Genomic DNA, 23,216 nt, shown 5'->3' on the forward strand with positions numbered 1-23,216 from the left:
TCATATTTATCTGTGCATAAATGTCATGTTCACTAGATAAAAGTGATTGGTCATAGTAGATTAGTCAGATAGATCAGGGTTTCTGCATGTTTCACAAAGTAAAATCAGGGTTCTCACACCTTAGTTAACTTCAAATTCAAGGACCTTTCAAGGACTATCAAGGTCCAATAACCTTAAATTCAAGGACTAAATGTGGGGACACATTTCAAGTGAGAGCAAGGTTACATTGTGTTACTTTTTAAGATACATTGTTACAGTTCCTTTTCGAGGGAACTCGCGCTGCGTCACTGCGGTGACACTTTTGGGACGCCTCCAAGTGTAAGTGCGTCTGAATGTGTATATCAAATTCAACCAATGGTGATGCTTAACGACAAAGACAGGGTGACGCGGGGGCCAGGAAGTATATCGCTATCTGAAATATTGCCAAAGACTGTGTTAGAGACGCAGCGCCTCGGCCCCTTCTCAGGGAACAACAGTTACATACGTAACCCGAGATGTTTTCATGTGTCAAACACAACTATGCAAAAAAGCATTTTGGTATGAATCAACATTCGCAAACAGAAGATATAAAGGTTTAAACCAACAGTTTAGCATGTGTGCTTAAAAAGTCTAGAATTTTTATGATATTATCCTACACTACACAGGGAATTATATGTTTTTTTTTCACTAAACTTCTTGCATAAAATAGATTCAAGCACTTTCAATGACGTGTATCTATGTATGTATATTTTCAAAAACTTCCCAGGGCCTTGAATTTTTTTCCCCCAGATTCACAAACTTTCAAGGATTTCAAGGACCCGTGGGAACACTGTCAAAGTGAACACTTCTAAAGACCATTATGAATTAAATATAAGACATCATAAACATCAATTTCCTTAAATTTAGATGCATAGTCTAGTGTGCACCTGGCAGAAACCCTGTAGATGACAGAATTATTCACCATATGCATCAAACTTCATGCTGACAAACTGAAATCTCTCTCAAATGAAAATCTCTAAGAAATCAAAGGCAACTAAATGAAATCCTATCAGACAGATCTAAAGCACATAGGTCTGCTCTTTATCTGGTGGGTGTTGGAGGTTCAGCATTTCAGACTCCTGACATAATGGGGTTTCTTTTATTTTCCAGTGAGCTGTGGTCAGAGCTCCACCTTAAGATAAATCTCCAGGAATTAAACAAAATGGATGTTGGCGTTGTGCTTCTTTTGCAGGCACACTCCTTTAATAATTCATTTCAATCAAACTGCAAAAACACACACACACGCACGCACACACACAGTGAGGTTATGGTGAGAGGAAGCAGAAAATCTGATAGATTTATGGTCAATATCACCCATCTTTTTAATAGTTCTTCTTTCGTATTTATTGAAATATACATTTAAAAAATGTATGATCAGATTTCTTTTAAATTAAATGTATACATTTAGCAGTCGCTTTTATCCAATAAGACTTCAAGTTAGGGATGCAACGATTATAGATTTTGATGGTACGGTTATAGTCTGATAAATAATCACGGTTGTACGGTTATTATGGACTCAATTATTTTACAACATTAATGTAAAAAAATCACATGAATACATTTTTTAACAATTGCTAAATTCTTTTGTATTTTCAGTTTGTGTATTTTTTCTGTAATTCTTGGCCAAATGATAATAATAATAACCTAGCAGGCTTTGACTTAAACAGTATAGGTGCCTTTTGAAACCTGTAGGCTATTCATTTTAATGATCTTTTGAATAAATGTAATTTTATATTTGGACTGAATATATATTATAATATTATAATATATTATAAATGGTCACACTTTATTTTACGGTATCACTGTTACAGTGTAATTATACATTTAAGTACTAAGTAATAATCATTAACAACATGTACTTACTATAGGGTTGGGGTTGGGATTAGGGTTTGGTTTAGGGTTAGTTGCACATAATTATGCATAATTAACTGTTATTACTATAATAATTACATATAGCATGTGTAACAAAGACTCCGTAAAATAAAGTGTTACCTTATAAATATATTATAAAACTAAATGTATATTATTTTGATTTGTTTGAAGTATTAGTAAAAATGATAAGAGCCTCTCAAAACGAATAATAACACAGGGTCATCCTGGACTGGGTTCTGCGAGTCATTTTGGACTGGCAGCATTAACGTGTTAACTCATGCTATTAATTCATGAATCATTAACGCGTTAAAATAATTCAACGTTATTAAATGCAGTCAGACCACCAGGAGCCCCGCCCGGATTTGATCCGAGGTTTTTAATGCTGCACAGACCGATTGGAGTGTGGCTCTTTCACGCACCCGTGCAGGCACGCACACACACACACACACACACACACACACACACACACACACACACCAGATGCACGAACAACCAAGAGACGTGTCACGCTCACATATTCTTTTGAACGCGGAGCTCAGTGCGCTAACGAGCATGTCGCATGCCGCACGCGCCTCTTGGTGGTTCGTGGATCTGGTTTGTGTGTGCGTGCGTGAAACAAAAACACGCGGTGTAGCGGAGGCTTTACGGTTAGTTGGATGTAAACGTATCTACTGTAGAGTCTGACTTCTGAACATCACTATATGTCAGCTGGTCTTATACTGTAGTGCTTTATTTAGTGACTCTGCATTATCCCACATACACGCATTTACTGACCTTATAAATAAATAAATGGATATTAAATATTGAGTTAAGTTGAAACTGTGTTAAGACAAAGCATTCTACAAAACATCTACAGTATATATGTGCACTGAATTGTATAAAAATTGACATTTTGAAAAAAAATTTATTGGTCTGAGTGAGCACTGCAGAATCATCACATCAGACTGAGCTTAACTGTGAACACGGCACGTAAAAACACTCAGACTTTTAAACTCATGTGAACTGGTCCTCACAAAAAGCATACAGTTGCTTTTAGAGTAAACATTAACTTTAGTGTTTAACCCTTTCCTGAAACAAACTAAGAAAAGGATGATAAAAATAAAAAAGATAAAAACTGTATCTGAGCGAGCGAGTGAGTGAGTGAGTGAGTGAGTGTGTGTGTGTGTGTGTGTGTGTGTGTGTGTGTGTGTGTGTGTGTGTGTGTGTGTGTGTGTGTGTGTGTGTGTGTGTGTGAGAGAGAGAGAGAGACAGAGAGAGAGAGAGAGAGAGAGAGAGAGAGAGAGAGTGAAGGGCAGGTGGACATAAGAAAGATGAAGGGTTGAGTTTTTTTGGCAGGAGAGAGTGAGTATACTGTAAATACCTTTAAGGGGATCGCACACCGGCCGCGCAGCTCAGCCGTTCTAAAAAATTGTAACACATTGTTTTCTATGAGTGTACGCACACCGGCGCCGACAGGTGGCGCCTGTCCGCGCCGCCCAGCTGTGACTCAGGAAGTTGTTCAAATCCCTGTCGCGCCACAGAGCGCCACTCACATAGTTTAACATTAAATAACATCATATGTGTCCCACATCATTAATGATTAACATTGGCTGCTAACGTATATTTTACATTTTGAAGTAGACGCTATCTGACGAAGCTCCCGCTATTTAATGTGCACTTCCGGTTTACAATACCTCCGAGTTCTCCTAGGCGCGACGCGGCGCGGCGCTGAGCTGCACGGCCGGTGTGCGATCCCCTTTAGAGTCAATAACATCATTCATATAATGCATTAAAGGATGTGAGGCTCACTATAGGCCTATACTGTGAAGGGGATCGCACACCGGCCGCGCAGCTCAGCGCCGCGTCGCGCCTAGGAGAACTCGGAGGTATTGTAAACCGGAAGTGCACATTAAATAGCGCAAGCTTCGTCAGATAGCGTCTACTTCAAAATGTAAAATATACGTTAGCAGCCAATGTTAATCCTTAATGATTTGGGACGAATATGATGTTATTTAATGTTAAACTATGTGAGTGGCGCTGTGTGGCGCAACAGGGATTTGAACAACTTCCTGAGTCAAGGGGATCGCACACCGGCCGTGCAGCTCAGCTCAGCGCCGCGCCGTTCTAAAAAAAATGTAACATTGTTTTCTATGAGTATACGCACACCGGCGCCGCCAGGTGGCGCCTGTCCGCGCTGCCCAGCTGTGACTCAGGAAGTTGTTCAAATCCCTGTCGCGCCACACAGCGCCACTCACACAGTTTAACATTAAATAACATCATATTTGTCCCAAATCATTAACAACTAACATTGGCTGCTAACGTATATTTTGCATTTTGAAGTAGACGCTATCTGCCGAAGCTCGCGCTAGTTAATATGCACTTCCGGTTTACAATACCTCCGAGTTCTCCTAGGCGCGACGCGGCGCTGCGTGGCGCTGAGCTGGGCGGCCGATGTGTGATCCCCTTCACAGCTGGGCGGCGCGGACAGGCGCCACCTGGCGGCGCCGGTGTGCGTACACTCATAGAAAACAATGTGTTACATTTTTTTTAGAACGGCGCGGCGCTGAGCTGCGCGGCCGGTGTGCGATCCCCTTAACAGTGAATATAAGAGCATTGTGTACGACCCTTGTCAACCATCAATACACCTATAACACATATATACACAACACAGCATGACCTCATATAGAGGTCTTCTCGGACGCAAAGAAATGTACCCGACCCAAAATTACCCAAATCACTTTTTATCCGAACCCGGTCGTGCATAAATCTTTTTTTAAGTTAGACACAACCCGATACAAACTCGAGAAACTTAGACCTGAGTCCGAACTAAACCAATAGCAATTTGTTTTAACCTGATTGGACCCGAATGTAAATGGCAAAAACACATTCATTTTAGATTACCAGAGACCCAATGGCACTATTATTACACCCGACCGATGTCCATGGCACACGTGAAACTCTTAGACCCGAAACCGTTCAGGTCGGACCTCTGGTTTTCGGATCCAAGTGTACCCGTAAGTGTACCCTGTCTACCTTATTACTCATTAAAGGGATAGTTCACCCAAAAATTTTAATTCTGTCATCCTTTACTCACTCTCATGGTATTACAAACCTTTATAAACACAAAGGAAGATATTTTGAGGAATGTTTGTAACCAAAGCAATCAGAATTCAATCCATAGTAGAATAAAGAAACCAATGGAAGTGAATGGGGCTCATGAATGGTTTGGCTAGAAATATTTCTCAAAATATCTTCCTTCGTGTTCATCAGAACAAATAAAATTTTTTTGTTTGTAACAACCTGTTTGAGTAAATAACGACAGAATTTTTGGGTGAACTATTCCTTTAATTTATATAAGTCACTTTGAATAAAAGTGTCTGCCAAATGCATAAATGTATTTATACCGCTGCGCAGTGATATTAGGGCTGCAAATAATGATTATTTTCATAATCTATTAATCAGGCTTATTTCCCGATTAATCGAGTAATCGGATAAAACATTTACTCAATTAGATTTTTCTTATTATAGCTAAATAAGGCACTAAATTAAGGTGTACAAGTGTAGGCTACTTTTAAAAGAGTTTACAGAGTTTTACTAATATAATCTCTTTGTTTATTATATTTTTTATCAACTTTTTATTGAGTTACAGAAAGTCACTGTACAGAAACAGAGAGTGCAATAAACATTGTTCTGAACATTTTTCTTCCCTCCCCCGTCCCTCATTCCCAAGGCGACGATTATTGACATTTTAAAGAGGCTGTGAATTTGTCAATTTTATTGTTTTATACTATTGTCTGATGTCTACTTATGATGTTCGCGTGGTTTTTTTACATTCAAAAACATCAAAAGCAATAAGTAATACACTATTTTGTAACATGGATTAGTGGCTCTCTGGAGAAATGGTTCGTTTGAAGGGGCGGGCCACATTGAAGACCTCAACGTAAACGCCCACTGCTATGATTGGACAGCTTCATTCCTCGTCATTACAAGTGGGGAAATGTTTTAAAAACATTAATGTGTAAAAATAGCAGCCGAACACATATATGTTTGACCCACAGAAGATTCTGGGTGCTAAAGATGATACACATAAATAACAATACGTATAGTAAAGTAGAAACAAAACTTTAAACTCGACGTGACTAAATTACTGTATACAACACAGTAAGCGTCCATTAGAATCTAAACTGCGGCTAATAAGTCCTTATCAATAACTTTGTACATTTATATTGTGCTTGTGAAGTTGCTCTGACATACACGTAACGTTACACACCACAGTTATATAATAAAAAAAGCTTTGTTGAGTGTTTGACCTTTCAAACGCAACCTGCCTAAATTACAGTATACAACACAGTAAGCGGGCATCAGAATCTAAATTGCGGCTGGTAAGTCCTTCCTTATCACTAACTTTGTATATTTCTACCGTTAAATTACAATCGTATTGTTAAGTGTTATACCTTTATTAATCGTTTAATGTTTTTAGTAAATTAAAACAGTCAAACATACGTGTTTAGACACGGATGTTACAACAGGATATATCAAGCGATCTCTTCTAACAAAGCAATAGTGAACACAGTAACTTAAATAAAGTTAAATGTTTAACTTACTGTGTATACTGCTGTGTCATTTTTGTCAGATACAATATTAGTGGTGTTTTTAATCACAGTCTCTCTGCAAATCCAGCATCGACTTCTTTACAAATGAACCGTGTACACAAAGTAAACAAACACTCCCCACACGAGCTGGAACTTTTTCAAAAACAAACTTTATCCACACATTCCTGCTGTTATGTTCTGAGCCTCTGTTATCCAGCGTCTGTGTTCTTCTCATAGACGGTTCTTCCACAACCGAAAACTTAAACTCCATTTCCATGGTTACTCTATCATAACAGATCACTGTGTCAAAATAAAAGTCTCTCCGAAAAAATGTATTTAAAAGTAATTTTGGTTACATTTGGCAATCTTTAAAGACATGTTTACTGATTGTTGAGACACACGTGTGTCACGCGAAGCTGTGGGCGGGGCTACAAAAGTGATTGTTGTATTTGGCTTTGGGGAGGTGCTTCAATTCTACTTTGACGTCAGATTTCTCTTAATTCCTCACTTGGTCGTAATACTGGCTTGGTGCCAAAACTGTTATATTTCAGTAGCACGGACGTTTTCAGTTCTGAAACTTGCAGGATGTTCATTTAAGTATGATGACCTCTTATATAACAAATTATCAATTTAAAATTGAGTATTGGATTTACCGCTCCTTTAAGCCTTAAATAAAAAAGTTTGTGCAGCTTTTAAATATTAAAACATCATGTTAAAATATAAATAAACAAAACAAATTGAGTCTTCAGGGATGTGCTGGTGAATACATTTTGCCACAGAATAATAAACTCATTTTGGGGCGGTTTCCCAGACAGGAATTAGACTAGTCCTAGACTAAAATAAATGTAAAAGGTGTCCAAACAGAAAACAAATTGCACTGACATATCTTAAAATACATCAGTGTCGTTTGTTTAGCCTCAAAATGCACACAAGTAATGTTTTTAGTAAGGCATGTTTGTTAAAACTGGTTATATTTCATAATTAAACTAAGGCCTAGTCCTGGCTTAAGCTGGGAAACCCCTTTAATCTTCAACTTTAGAATTAACATTATTAGTTATTAACAAAATAATAAAATAAAACACATGATATGATATGAAAGTGATATACATGTGTTGTTATAGTAATAAAAACCTAGATTTCCACCTTACTTTAAAACAGATGCTTAGTGGTTTAATACTATTTTTATGAAAACACAACAACAATTAAACAAATACAAACTCACTTATATTAAAGGATGAAATGAAACCTTTATTAACCAGCGCTCATTTTTGCTTTGCTTCTGTTATTTTCCTTTCAGGGTTGCCAGATCCACGTAACAAAACCAGCCCAATGGCTATTCACACCCCAAATAAGAACTAATGAACCAAATCCTTCATTTCTAACCCGCAGAAAAACATCAACCTGTGGAAACAGTTTAAAAGTAGCTTAATACCTGGCAACGCTGCTTTGTTTTTTTAAACAAACTGGTCACATGGAGAGAAGCAGCGCCTGATAAACATGCAGTTTACGTTGTATAAAGACAGCTCCTAAGTTTAATTATAAGCACACATCTTGCTGTATAAAGCGGACACGTGTCCGCACTGTCTATCATGGTGGTGCGGGAGCATGGGAGGTCAAAGACCAACTAATCGATAATAAAAATTGTTGACAACGTATTTCATTATTGATGATTATCGATGCAGTCCTAAGTGATACAGTAAGTACAGTTGTGTTCAAAATTATTCAACCCCAACTGAAATTGATTGTTTTGGCCAGTTTGACATTGATTTTGATCATTCAGTCATCCTGCTTACAATTACATCAAAGAGGCATGTGTAGGTCAGACAAATATAACATAACATTTATAATGAAATAACCACAAATGTCTTTTCTGTGCTCACATCATTATCAGTTTTATTCAACCCCCAAGTGACATTCAATCTTAGTACTTAGTACAACATCCTTTTACAGTTAAAACAGCTTTTAAACGTGAAGCATAGCTTGACACAAGTGTCTTGCAGCGATCTACGGGTATCTTCGCCCATTCATCATGGGCAAAAGCCTCCAGTTCAGTCACATTCTTAGGCTTGCGCACTGCAACTGCTTTCTTTAAGTCCCACCAGAGGTTCTCAATCGGATTTAAGTCTGGTGACTGCGATGGCCACTTCAAAATGTTCCAGCCTTTTTTCTGCAACCATGCTCTAGTGGATTTGGAGGTATGCTTGGGATCATTGTCCTGTTGAAAGGTCCAACGTCTCCCAAGCCTCAGGTTTGTGACGGACTGTAACACATTGTCATCCAATATCTCCTGGTACTGAAGAGAATTCATGGTACCTTGCACACGCTGAAGTTTCCCTGTACCTGCAGAAGCAAAACAGCCCCAAAGCATGATTGACCCCCCACCATGCTTCACAGTAGGCAAGGTGTTCTTTTCTTCATAGGCCTTGTTTTTCCTCCTCCAAACATAGCGTTGATCCATGGGCCCAAACAGTTCTAATTTTCCACAGAACACTATCCCAAAACTTCTGTGGTTTGTCCACATGACTTTTGGCATACTGCAGTCGACTCTTCTTATTCTTTGGAGACAGCAAGGGGGTGCGCCTGGGAGTTCTGGCATGGAGGCCTTCAGTACGCAGGGTGCGCCGTATTGTCTGAGCAGAAGCTTCAGTACCCACATCTGACAAATCTTTTCTCAGTTCCTCAGCAGTCACACGGGGACTTTTTTCCACTCTACGCTTCAGATAGCGCACAGCAGTCGCAGTTAGCATCTTTTTTCTGCCACGACCAGGAAGCGTTTCAACAGTGCCCTTTGCCTTGAATTTGCGAATGATGCTTCCTATGGTGTCTCTTGGTATGTTTAACATCTTTGCAATCTTCTTATAGCCATTGCCCTTCCTGTGAAGATTAATCACCTCTTCTCTTGTCTTTCTGGACCATTCTTTTGACTTCACCATGTTTGTAACCACACCAGTAAAGTTTAGAAGGAGTTGAGTATCACAGTCATTTTAAAGCTGCCTAATTGGTGCTTATTAGGCTTTATTGCTGTTCCCTGACATCCACAGGTGTTTTCAATACCTGATTGAAAACACTTCAATGAACCTCTGTTCTTCAGAGTGGTAGTTCTTTAAGGGGTTGAATAATTGTGTCAATGAAGAATTCACAAAAGAAACATTTACTACTATATTACAAAACCAATTGATGTCATTTTAGTTGCATATGGGTCTTTAAGAAGTCATTGTAGGATTTCATTCTGAATACAATTACAAATGTACACTAAATTCCCTAAAACCCTTAACAGCATTGGGGGGTTGAATAATTTTGAACACAACTGTAGGTAAACTATATGTGCATTTTAGCATGTCTGAATCCTTATCAGGTCCACATAAAATAAGAGAGAAACCGGCCCATTCAAGTAAACATGAGCCCACATGAGTACTGTGAGATTACAGGGCTCGACATTAAGGCTTGTCCGCTTGTCCGGGACAAGTGGATTTTTTGAAGGACAAGTGTAAGAGAAAATTTGTTGTCCGACTGGACAAGTTAAATTTCAAACAATGTTACTTAAAGTTATGTGCAGTTAACGACAGAGCAGAACACGCAGCGCAAACACCGAGCGGAATATTGAAGTGTATAAATGACAGACACTTCAACCGCGTTTTCATCACTGTGTGTCAAAAAAGACGATTTAAGTCCGTATTTTTTCTCTTCTAAAGTTCGGTGAAAACACATAATGGGCTTAAAATCTTGTTTAACAATCTGTTTTATAATGAGAATCTCTCTTTCAGCGCGTGTGCGCCGCGCGACAGCCGATTTGAATCTGACAGAGTTTGTCACTGTACATTAAAAAAATCCCACACAAACATAACAGCGTAAATGCTAGGATTAAGATTGATTTTATATATATTATACATAACAGATAATCTAGATACATTTACCCTAATAAGTTTTTTAAAACATGGTACTGTTTTAATGTTTTGCTTTAGTGTTTTAATGTCAGACAATCATTGAAATGTGGTTAGTTTTTTTCAGCAATGGGAGATATAAATTCTGGTTTCAAAGTAAATTTCAAAAGTTTTATTTGATTAAATAGTTTTTAAAAAATTAGGTTGAATTATGAATATAAATTGTATGTTAATCTCAATTCATTTTTAATTGAAATTAAAGTATTGTAGCAATTGTATGTTATACATTATTCTGATTAACACACCTATAATACTTAAAGGAACACGCCCACATTTTGGGAATTTAGCTTATTCACCGTATCCCCCAGAGTTAGATAAGTCCATACATACCTCTCTCATCTCTGTGCGTGCTGTGGCTCTGTCTGGCGCGGCCCCCGCTAGCTTAGCTTAGCACAAAGACTGGAAATGCATGGCTCCAGCTAGTATACTGCTCCCAATAAGTGACAAAATAACGCGATCATTTACTATTTATGTGTTGTGATTTGTATAGTCAAACCGTGTACAAATAACAAGGTGATATGAGACACAGCGATGGGCGGAGTGATTTGCACAACTCTGACCGAACTCTCTGCTCCTCACCAGGGGCTTCTCGTGTGCTGCGAGCAGATCACTCCGCCCATGCGGCAGTGCTTCGTCTTCAGAGAATATAGTTCTCAGTATGTATACTGTTAAAAGATCGCTGTGTCTCATATCACCTTGTTATTTGTACACGGTTTGACTATACAAATCACAACACATAAATAGGAAAATGATCGCGTTATTTTGTCACTTATTGGGAGCAGTATACTAGCTGGAGCCATGCATTTCCAGTCTTTGTGCTAAGCTAAGCTAGCGGGGGCTGCGTCAGACAGAGTTACAGCACGCACGGAGATGAGAGAGGTATGTATGGACTTATCTAACTCTGGGGGATACGGTGAATAAGCTAAATTCCCAAAATGTGGGCGTGTTCCTTTAAATGTATTTTAAGGTTGGATGATAGAGGTTTTATGTGCCACCCCAGAGTAACTGCTGGCCCCTGCCTGGCCACCCCTATGAAAAATCCCTTGCTCCGCCACTGATTAGCAAAACACAAAAAATACATTATATTATAAATCTTTACCCGGACTTTTGTGCATGGACAAGTGAAACATAAATTTACTTGTCTGAAAGACAAGTTCCTCAAAAAGTTAATGTCAAGCCCTGGATTATACTGTACACACACGCTCACACACACATCTACAGCATACAGTAACTTTTGCTGAACAATGAACTACATTAAGAGGGAGTATGAGTCTGAATAATCTGCCCATATTGAGACTAAGGGTGCACCCACATTATCCAAACCAAACCAAACCATGCCCCAGCACGATTGTCCCTATCCCTACTGCCCCAGATGCACGTACTCACACTGAACTTTTATCGATCCGAGCCCGGGTGCACTACTTTCGTCATTATGTGATTGTTTTGAACAAAGCAGGAAGTAAAGCGCTCTCTTAACACTGGAACCCATCGTAATGTTAAGTCTGTGTTTTTTATTATAAGTTGTTTGGTGCACATGGCACACAGCCCTCTCACATGCCATCGTGCTTAGTTGGTCTGTCATGTGTGCAGCTCGAACATTCATGTAACCCTGATGCGCGCATCAGAAGCTTTTTAATAAGGCAGATGAAGGTGAGTGCTTGCCTAATTGACATCTCTCCTTCAGAAACGCGCCCAAGTGAACCATGCTCCAGCTCACCTCTGCAAGCAGGCCAGGTTTGGATAGTGTGAGCACACACCTTTAAAGGTGCAGTGTGTAATTTTTAAAAGGATCTCTTGATAGAAATGCAAAATAATATACATAACTATATTATCAGGTGTGTATAAAGACCTTTCATTATGAACCGTTATATTTTTATTACATTAGAATGAGATGTTTTTATCTACATACACCGAGGGTCCCCTTACATGGAAGTCGCCATTTTGTGCCGCCATGTTTCTACAGAAGCCCTTAACGGACAAACTTTTTTACTAAGTTGTCTCCAACGATGACATGTTTGTCCGGTGGCGGCTAATGTAGCTTCTCTATGCGTTACAAAAGCGAGGAGTGAGGAGTGGACTGAGCCTTTGGTTGCAATGCGCAACCCCACCACTAGATGCCACACAAATTTACACACTGCACCTTTAAGATGCTGTAATGTTTGAATGATGACTCTCCTGTAAGTGTGGGAGAGTCGGTGGAGATGCTGGAGGTGGAGGAGGAGTCAAAGAGGTTTAGTTTTGACTCAGGGCTGAATGCAGGCTGAGACAGATCACTGATGTACGACATTAAGTTTCTACACTGCTGTAATTTTCTCAACATCCTGCAGCTTAAAATCCTCATAAAGCCACTGAACTTGAAATCGAAATGTACCTAGTTTACCCCTGTAAAAATGGTACCTGGTCTCACATGCACAATTTATCTGTAAACATTATGTTATACTGATCACAACAAGAAAAGTCAGATAAACTTTCCCTAAGGAACAGATCATACATAAGAATACCCAAGTGAAAAAGTATGCTTCTTAAAAACATCTAAGTGAACTTCTCTGTGCTGTTTTGAGACACCATGAATATAAATTAAAATGTGCTGAAATGTATTTAAATAATGTATTCAGGTACCACTTGTAATAAACTTGAACCCATCTTTGTAAGAAAGTTGGGTTCTAGTTCAATACAAGTGTTAACTATATACATTTTTTAATACGGAGATATAGTATGTTAAAACTTAAAAGAATATTTAAGTTAATATTCATGGTGTTTCAAAATAGCACAGATAAGTAAACTTAGATAATCATAAGATTATCTTAAGAAGTACTAAATAAGATTTTTACTACACATGAACTACAACAGAGATGCCAAACAAAAGTATTCTCACCATACAAACATCTCATCTGTAAGACATAAACCACAAAGCCATTAAATCAGAACTGAGTTGTGTGTGAACAAACAGTGGGTGTGACTATTGAAGAGATTTCTGACAGTACCTGTCCAGGTATCAGAGAGAGAGAGAGAGAGAAAGGGAGAGAGAGATGGTGGAAATCATCTCAAAGGACAAGTCTAAACTAAACTGTAGTCATGCAGTGTACACCGTTTTTTCCATCTATGTAACTTTTATCTAAAATTTCTCAGGGAAAGCCAAACAAGTCATATGAGCTTAGCTTTGCCAAACCACCAGACAGTCAACATGAAATTGTGTGTGTCTGCAAATGTGTGTGCTGTGTGCATATATTGAAAATCAATGAATGTTTATTATCACAAGACAAAGCTCAAGAACTGACCCATTTTGGATTGAGGTAGAAATTCAATTGTATGATCACCACTGTTTTCCTCAAACAAACCACATTTCCAACTTATTCAAATGACTGATACAGCAATCACACTCATTTGAATTTGTCAGACAAAGTGTTTGTGTTCAGAGCCCCGAGATCAGATCAATGTCTGAGACTCATCTACACACTATCTGCTCAGTTACACTGCTATGGAAACATCTCTGAATAATAACACACCCAAAACAAACAGAGAATGATAGAGGGGGGGGGGGGTATTGGGGCTCCTGGCTCTCTCTGTTGACAGCAGATTTAAAAACTATCCAGCTATGTTGTTTACAGTAAATCATCATGCTTATTGTTATTCATCATGTCATTTTTTTTTCACTTATTACTTCTTTATTTTTAACAAGGCAAAATGTGTTTTACTGTTACCAGAATAATGTAACACAATGCAAATCTAAATGGTCCAAAAAAAGGCTGTACTTTCTCAACGCACACACAACTTCACAATCATTTAAATAGAGACAGACTGACAGAGATACAAAACAGCTACAGCAAACCACTTTCAAAACTATGAAACCCACAATGACCTACTGTGAGTCTAAACACATTATACAGGACAAACACATGTTACTGCAAGCTAATGAATCAATTCAGATGTTTGTAATGCAATGAAAAATGTAATTCGTCTCCCACAGGGTTCAATGATGCAAAGAATTTTTATACTGGCCCAGTTTTTTGGCCCTGCCATAAAAAGATTTCTACGGAAGCCGAGAGAGGCCATGCACTATTATTATTTTTGCTTACTTGTTTTCTCGTAATCACGACTTAATTTCTTGTTATCTCGAGATAACAAAAGTTGCATTCTTGAGATGTGATTAAAGCTTACGTGTACTCGATAGAACGCGTTGTTTTGTTTGTAAACAGCAAAAGCATCTTTTGCAAAATTAGCATGGATAAACAAATGAGATTTTACTTGGATCAGAGATTCGCTCAAGCTGAAATAGATTTGTCAATATTTACAATTTTACAGTGGTGAATTTAGGGACCGTCTTTAAGTTACTCAATACACGATTCTACTTTTAACAGCATTTAAATGGAATCACTGAAAGTCAACAAACAGTCACAAAACCAACATGTTTATGTGGTTGTCAGCTATAATGCAAACTTTTTAGATTGTTGATATTTATTTAAATAAACTGTTAAATACTATTGAAGATAGAAACGTGTACAGTATTACTTTAGAGATGGTCCCTAAATTCACGAACATGCACGTCCAACTTTATTTATCTATTAAGTGTATCTACACATTAGTGTGGTGACGGCGAAGACCCCAACTCATATACATTAGCTGTCCACTTCAAAATAGACTAAATATCATGAACAGGAAATTACATTATGACATTTGGATTATCATGGCAGGATAACGAGATCGTTTTCTCGAGATCATGAGAAAATTAAGTTGTGATCACAAGAAAACAACTTTCGTTATCTCTCGATAACGAGAAATTAAGTCATGATCACGAGAAAACAAGCAAGCAAAAACAACAATAGTGCATGTCCTCTCTCGGCCTCCGTAGATTTCAGTGTCACATATTTAAAATAATATACATCAGGGCTTGACATTAACTTTTTGAGGCATAGTTCACTTTAAAATGAAAATTCTGTAATAATTTTTTCATCCTCATGTTGAATTTCTTTTTTCTGATGAACACAAAAGAAGATATTTTGAGAAATTATTGTAAACACACAGCAGTTAGTGACCATAGACGTTCATAGTAGGAATAAAAAATATGATGGAATTTAATGAGTACCGTCAACTGTGTGCTTACCATCATTTATCAAAATATTTTCTTAGTCATTTGTCACAATACTTCCAATATGTTTTTTCCTACTATTGAAGTCTATGGTCACTTACTGATGTGTGTTTACCATCATTTCTCAAAATATCTTCTTTTGTGTTTATCAGAAAAAAGAAATTCATACAGATTTAGAACAACATGAGGAGTAAATGATGACAGAATTTTCATTTTAAAGTGAACTATCCCTGTGTTATTAAATAAATACGCCATTAAGTTCAATGGACCAGATGAAGGGTTATCGGCAACCCTTTTAGACACTATGCACTCTATGTGCTGTCAGCTTCTCTCATGAGCTTCACGGCTTTGTTTACGGTGGTCGCTTGTTCCAACGAAAAAGGCTGCCAACTTGTCTGCTTTACCTGGAAACTGCCGGCAAACAGTGCAAACATTGCATTGCAAGTAAATGTCTGCTTCCAAAATGTTAAATAATTGTGACACTGCCATCTTTAATGAATTACTGTGAAATGCCGCCACATCCAAAAGACAGAGGGCACTCTCCTGCAGAAACTCCAAGCATATTATTTACATCGCTGTTCTTCAAATTGTTTCTGGTATTTTCATGATAATAAAGAATATTTTGAATGATTGTGTTTGACGAGTGTTGGTTTTTAAATGCATGTTATAAATGACTCAAACTCATAGTGATTTGGGATTGATAAGGACTTCCTACTAATCAAAGAGCCGTACATGCACAAGCTTTGCATGAAACACAGAATCGGAGCCATGCGACTCAGAATTGATTATAGAAAGATATCTTAAATAGGAAACATGATGCATCATGACTTAAAATGTGTCTTGATAGTAACATTGCAGAATACATACAGACAAATAGCCACAGGGAGAAAATATATTTTAGTGACTGAAGGTGAAGCACTGGCCTGATCGACATTACTGTTTACTGGCTCGAATGTCTCTCACGCTGGCCCCAGGCCATCAGGCAGTCCTTTATGTTGAGCCCTGTCCCAGCATTAGGGGGTGTGCACACCAAGACTTTTAAACGTGGCTGAAAACGCCTGGAGGACGACAAATGGCAGCTGTTTTTCAGCTGAGTGCCAGCTTTCTTTAGCTGAGCGCTTTGGTAGCTCTGATACTTCAGCTACGAGCCGGTTGGTTGGTGTGGTAATGTCCCGCCCCCTCCTCCACTGTGATTGGACGGCCCTGTGACATTGACGAGCGGAGCTTTTCACCCAAAGTTAAATATTTTTCAACTCTCTGTGCTTCACGCCCCATTCAGACAGCCAGCGACAAGCAGTAGTAGAGCGATGCGATCTCATTCATTTCAATGGAAACCTGGCGACTTCCGGCGACACAGGGAAAGTGACCATTTGCGACCATATGGGCGTGTCCAGCGACGCGAGAAAGTTAAGAAAAGTTTAACTTTATGTAAATCTCGAGCGAATTTCGGGAGCCACTACCAATGAGAACGAAGCAGTGGAGTTCACGTCATCCTTCTCTCGTCAGTTACTGGCGTGGATGGTACTCATTTGTTTTTGACAAGCAGATTTAGAAACGCCTCATTGAAAGAGACGGGCGACACACAGCGATAACATCACTGGCTGTCTGAATGCGGCATCAGCGCGGAAGAAAACCGCTGGCTGCTGGCTTATTTGAAAAACGTCGAGCTTCCATTGGAAACAATTGAAAACATGCGCCGGCCGCAGGTGTAAAAGCTTTGTTGTGCACGCCACCTTAGTGCACACAATTACTAGGCAACTCTCTCCTTTACTCTTTCATTAACCCTCTTGGTAACTCTCGTAAGTCTCTCGTTAACTCTCTAAAAAGTTAAGTTTCAAAGCACATGTCTTGACGTTTTCTCTTGTTTTCGTTATTTAGAGAGAGATATAGAGAGAAAGAGAGAGAGAGAGCGAAACAAAGAATAAAAAATAAAAAGAGTCACAAGACCAACAACCATGTTAACTTATTCACAACAGAGTTATGCATACATATGGATGATTTGTAGCCTATAATGAACATATGTGGGTAGGAAAAAATCTGTGTGTCACAATGGACCTCAGGACGAACAGACCTCAAGCTAAATCAGCCAAAGTAAACCCAGCCCAAGCTAAACAGAGCTCAACCAAAACAAAGGTCAAGCAAACTCAGCTCAAGTTGAGGTCAAGCAAAACACTGACCTGTTGCACAAAGCGAGTAAAACAAGTTCAGCATTTGTAAACTTAACTGGAAGCTAAGTAAACTCCACTCAAGCTGAAAAGTGAATTTAAATAAAGCAAACTCAGATGAAGATAACCGGTGGCTTGTTGCACGAAGCAGATTGAACAAAGTTGCAGAGTAATTTTTGAGTTGAGAAAACCCAAAAAATCCAACCCAAGATAATTTGGGTTAATCTGTACATGATGCTGTTACCACCTTTCTCTCTCAACTCAAGTTTGACACTTGTGTGCAAGTTATATTAAAATGTATGATTATGCATTTCTTGTTAACATTAAAGTGTTGTGTCATACTGTTGTGGCGCTTAACCGTTTATGGCTTGTGGCTTATGAAGCGATCAGGTTTTTGATGTTATTAAAGTGTGAAGGTGCCAGTCCCAATACTTTTATCTTTGAGGTAAAGCATTTGGATGTATTTCGGTTTATTATTGGGTTTTTCTTTTTCACTGTATTTTCCATACAAGATCTGGCAACACTAGTCAGCAAACACTTGTGCCTCTGTCATTTTCTGCACCAGTCCGTGCATACAGAAGACTTTATCCCATTCTTTCAAAAGAGAGACCTGTCATGTCTATGATGCATGTTTAAATATTTAATCAACAACTAGTTGTTCAGTTCGGTTATGTACACACTAGGGATGTTGAACTTGGATTTATTGTTGATAATAATTGTTGATGAAACTGACTGTCGTAAAACTCTGACCGCCCACAACAGATGTCACAGATCATTATGCTGCCTTCCAGCAGGTTTTTGAGTCCGTGAATCACGACTTCAAAACCAAGACTCATGACTCGGAACTGGGAGTATACGTTCCAGGCAGCCTGTAACCTGTGTGTTCCCAACCCTGAGAAGGGAACGAGACGCTGCGTCGCCATAGCAACGCTTTGGGGAATGCCTCGGCGTGACTGATCTGAAGCACGTGTAACACATAATCAATAATTTGATGATTGGATATAGGCTGGATGCCGTGCGGACCAGGGGTATAAGAAGGCATCCCACACAAACACACTTGCTACGAAGTGCCGAAGCAAGTGCCTACAGGGATGCAGGGAGTATGGCATGGAGACACAGCGTCTCGTTCCCTTCTCAGGGAACCAGAGTTACATACGTAACCTGAGACGTTCCCTTTCTAGGAACTTGAGCTGCGTCGCCATAGCAACGCTTTGGGGAACGAGATGCCCATGCTTCCATACTACCAAATGCCTGTAGCGCAGGGGTGGGCATCGAGGGCCACAGTCCTGCAGAGTTTGGCTTCAACCTTAATCAAACACACCTGAATGTCATTTCCAAACAGTCCTGAAGACTTCAATTAGATTTTTCAGCTGTGTTTGGTTGGGGTTGGAGCTAAACTCTGCAGGGACACTGGCCCTCAGGACCAGGAGTTGCCCACCCCTGCTATAGCGTGTATAACTGAACACAGTCAAGGCAAAAGAACCTGGGACCCTAAAGAGGAGTCTAGGTCTAAATCATAGAACCTAACGACGGTGAGCGGCGAAGACCAACCGGCTGCATCACATACATCCTGCAATGAAGCGCCTGACCCTAAGGCCTTAGTGGCAGCCATACCCCGAGCAGAGTGGGCACTCACAGCAACGGGTGAGGGTATACCCTGATGTTCATAAGCCAGTGAGATACTGGTCACTGGTAAACCTTTTCTGGGTGAACCAAAGCACACAAATAACTGCTAGGACTCCTCCACTGAGCAGTCATGTGAACATATGCATTCAGTGCTCGCACAGGACACACCAAATTCAGCTTTTCCTGGTCCGCGCTCCTGAATGGGGGAGGACAAAGGGCCTGCAGAACAATGGGCCTCAGCACATTGTTTAGCACCTTAGGAACATAACCTGGCTTTGGGTGTAGAAAAGCCTTAGCCATCCCTGGTGCAAACTCAGACCTGCAGGGGATATTGACAGGGCCTGAAGGTCCCCCACTCGCTTTAAAGAAGTAATAGCCAGAAGGAACACAGTCTTAAAGGCCAGAAACCTATCTGGTGAAGTCTCAAGTGGCTCGAACGGAGCCAACGAGAGCCCTTCCAGCACGTTACACAAAGAAAGCGAGCCACTTATGGGTGTCTACCCACTGATGAGCCTTTCACAGGAGTATGGTAGGCAGAAACTGCTGCCGTTAAACCTTAATGGTGAAACTCGCTTTGGCCACACCTGTACCATGGAAACCACAGTGGGCAAAGTGTGGTGTCCTGGGATGCAAACAGATCTACCTCTGCGCGTCCAAATCTTTTCCAGATGTGGTTCACCACATCTAGATGTAGTCTCCACTCCCACCGGAGACCCTTCAAGACATCTGCCACATTCAGGTGGCCTGGTATGTAGACTGCCCTCAGAGAGTCCAGAAGTGTATGGTAGGCAGAAACTGCTGCCACCTATACCTTAAAGGTGGAGTAATGATATGGTCTCCACAACCTCAGTTGGTAGCATGACATTCTTCCAAAGGAGTATGGTAGGCAGAGACTGCTGCCACCTAAACCTTAGGGTGGAAGGAGTTAGCCCAGCAGGGAATTGCTCCTGCAGAAACCTCAGTACCACGTCAAGGGGCAGTTGACTGGGTCTGTCAGGTGAGCTGAACACCGAAAGGTGAAGTTTCTCTACTGTAGGGCATAAGCTTCCTCGTTGAGGGAGCTCTGAAGTGATCATCTGGTTCCCACAACCTCATTCAGGAGCATTAGGTCCTTCAAAAGGAGCAAGGTAGGCAGAGACTGCTGCCACCTAGACCTTAAGGGTGGAAGGAGTTAAGCCAGCAGAGAATTGCTGCTGCAGAAACCTCAGTACTACATAAACAGGGCAGTTGACTGGGTTTGTAAGCGGAGTTAAACACAGAAGCGGGACCGGATCCGTGAGGGCACGAGCCCGAGATATCCTTCTCTAAGCGTGAAGCTGGAGCGTAACACGTGCACGGGAATGCTCACAGTGCACACAGCCAGTTTCCTCAAAAGCCAACTGTTCGTGCTGCGCTCTAAGACACATATACATGTGTATCCTTGTCTGTGATATCGCGCAGACAGGGAGATACACATACTTGAACTTGTTAAACATACTTCAGAGATTAGTGTTAGGCGACTGCCCCATTTTGAGATCGTCCTATCGTCAGCCTGTGAGATCGGCGATACACGATAGTATCGGGGGGCGGGGCAGTAGTTTACTCATTTATTTATTTGTTCATTTATTTGTTCATTATGACCATAGACTGTAAGATTATGACAAGTCACTTTGGACAAAAAAGAACAAGAGCAACACCGTCATGACCGCAACCTTCTTAAAACTGATGCCATTAACATGAGCGCGTCATTAAAGCCTAGGCGCTCTAAAATGTCTTGCAGGATTACTTAATGGCAGTAAAAACATGCACCTGCGCACACACAAACATACATACATAAAAACAATGCAATGGATTTGTTTAGTGCTGTTGCAGAAGACTACACGTGTCAAGCAGTGGTGCTCTCAGAGATGCCTTTTTAAACACATTGGTCCAGTGGAACGCGATCATATTTTAAACACGAGGGATGTATTGCTATAACTCCTTGAAATGCATATCGTAAACAGGATTACAATCTAGTAATCTGACTTCGGACAATCGTAGCTCTCTGCACGTAGGCGAGAGAGGCGCCAATATGCAGCGGGTCATATTTTAAACAAAAGGGATAGTTTGCCTCAGCTTGCATTAAACGCATTAAACTGAACAAATACATAAGAATTACTACTTAAGTTTATTTTAAGACTTCGGATAGATGCAAGAGCGCGTGCACGTGAGACAGAGAGAAGCACAGCTGCTCATGACGTAGTGGATTTAGATGCTAGAAGGAGTCCAAGACGCATGCATTAAGTGCAGGCGCGTGCAAGAAGGAATGCTCTCTCTACAAGCTCTCCGCGTAACGTGAAGCCCACAAACCCTCATGCGAGGAAAAGCATGCAATGTGCATGTTAATGTAAAACTATGATGATAATAATAATAATAATAATAACCATTCGCAAACTATCGTCATGAAAGCCTGCCATTGGCGATATGTCTGAGGATAGTCGACACACGATACTATCGTCTATCGGCACAACCCTACTTCAGATTTATGCAAACATACATGCAGTCACTTGCTGAGGCACTAAAAGCGAGTGTGTTTGTGTGGGATGCCTTCTTATACCCCTGGTCCGCACGGCATCCAGCCTATATCCAATCATCAAATTATTGATTATGTGTTACACGTGCTTCAGATCAGTCACGCCGAGGCGTTCCCCAAAGCGTTGCTATGGCGACGCAGCTCGAGTTCCTCGAAAGGGAACTTTTATTTTGACATCTTATGGACGCATGGACTTGTGACTGTTACCAGAGTGCGCTGTGAGGTGGAGTAATACACTGTGTCTATTAGTCATTTTCATTACGAGATTGTATAAGAAGAGATTGAGAAGTTTAAATTGATGATTTTATCACAACACCAACTACATTGACTCATTTTACAATCCCACTAGCATGTTATTTAGACAAAAAAATATTTAAATTTAAATATTTGAAGCTGGCGTTTTGATTGCCATTTACGCACACTTTCATGTCATTAGCCATATTCCACTGCAGGAAAGGCTTATTGCACTATTACAGGTAGGGCTGTAATGATAAATCACGTGTCCCATTAAAAAGACCTGTCTAAAATTGATTCTGAATTGCAAGGCTGCGATTCTGTGTTTCACGTGCTATGGTGTTTTGGTCAGTAGGAAGTCCTTATCAATCTAAAATCATTATGAGTCGAAGTCGTTTATAACGTGCATTTAAAAAAGCAACACTCTCTCACAATCTTTCAAAATATTCTTTATTATCATGAAAATACCTGAAACAATCTGAAGTACGATGATATCAATATTCTTCTAGACACGCAGCTACTTCTGTGGAGTTTCTGCACGAGAGCGCCCTCTGGCTTTTGGATGTTTCACCGTAATTCATTCAGTAGCCTCTTTCACACAGTAATTTACACAAATTTACCAGTAAATACAAAAATGTGCTGTTCACACACGCAGTGACGTTCCGTCTTTTTACCAGTAAGACATCATTCACACATCAGTATCAAAATACCGGTAAACTCTGAGAAAAAGCGTAAGTTACCTGTGGCACGTGGTCGGCAAGCTCAGTGTCGTATTTGTAAACAATGGAGGGTAATGACTTAATATCCACGGTACGTATTTTGTTGTTTTCACATTTGTGGCACAGTTGCGAAGTTACTCGTGACCTAACAACATTGCGTTAGGCAGCGTCAAATGGAATCTGCGTTTGCACATTAGGCTGAGGATGTGCTAAGGACGTCGGCAATTTGGCAAATAAATGATAAGCTGTTTTTAACAACTTTTGTGAAGAAATGTGGACGTTAACTTCAGGTGTGCTCGACTTATGGACTTAATGCGTGCGTCTTGGACTCCTAGCATCTGAAATAAATCCAGCGCGTCATAAGCAGCTACGCTTCTCTCTGTCTTACATGCACGCGCTCTCGCAGCTGTCCGAAGTCTAAGCATAAACTAAG

The 23,216-nt window shown here is 40.0% G+C and overlaps 1 protein-coding gene across 2 annotated transcripts in view; it reads right to left on the minus strand.

Annotated features, from left to right (window-relative positions):
* LOC129451420 (dedicator of cytokinesis protein 9) overlaps nt 1–23,216 on the minus strand; it is a 113,665-nt gene that overhangs the window by 83,226 nt on the left and 7,223 nt on the right. The window lies entirely within an intron of this gene.

The sequence above is a fragment of the Misgurnus anguillicaudatus genome, chromosome 17, assembly GCF_027580225.2.
Source record: "Misgurnus anguillicaudatus chromosome 17, ASM2758022v2, whole genome shotgun sequence".
Lineage (NCBI taxonomy): Eukaryota > Metazoa > Chordata > Actinopteri > Cypriniformes > Cobitidae > Misgurnus > Misgurnus anguillicaudatus.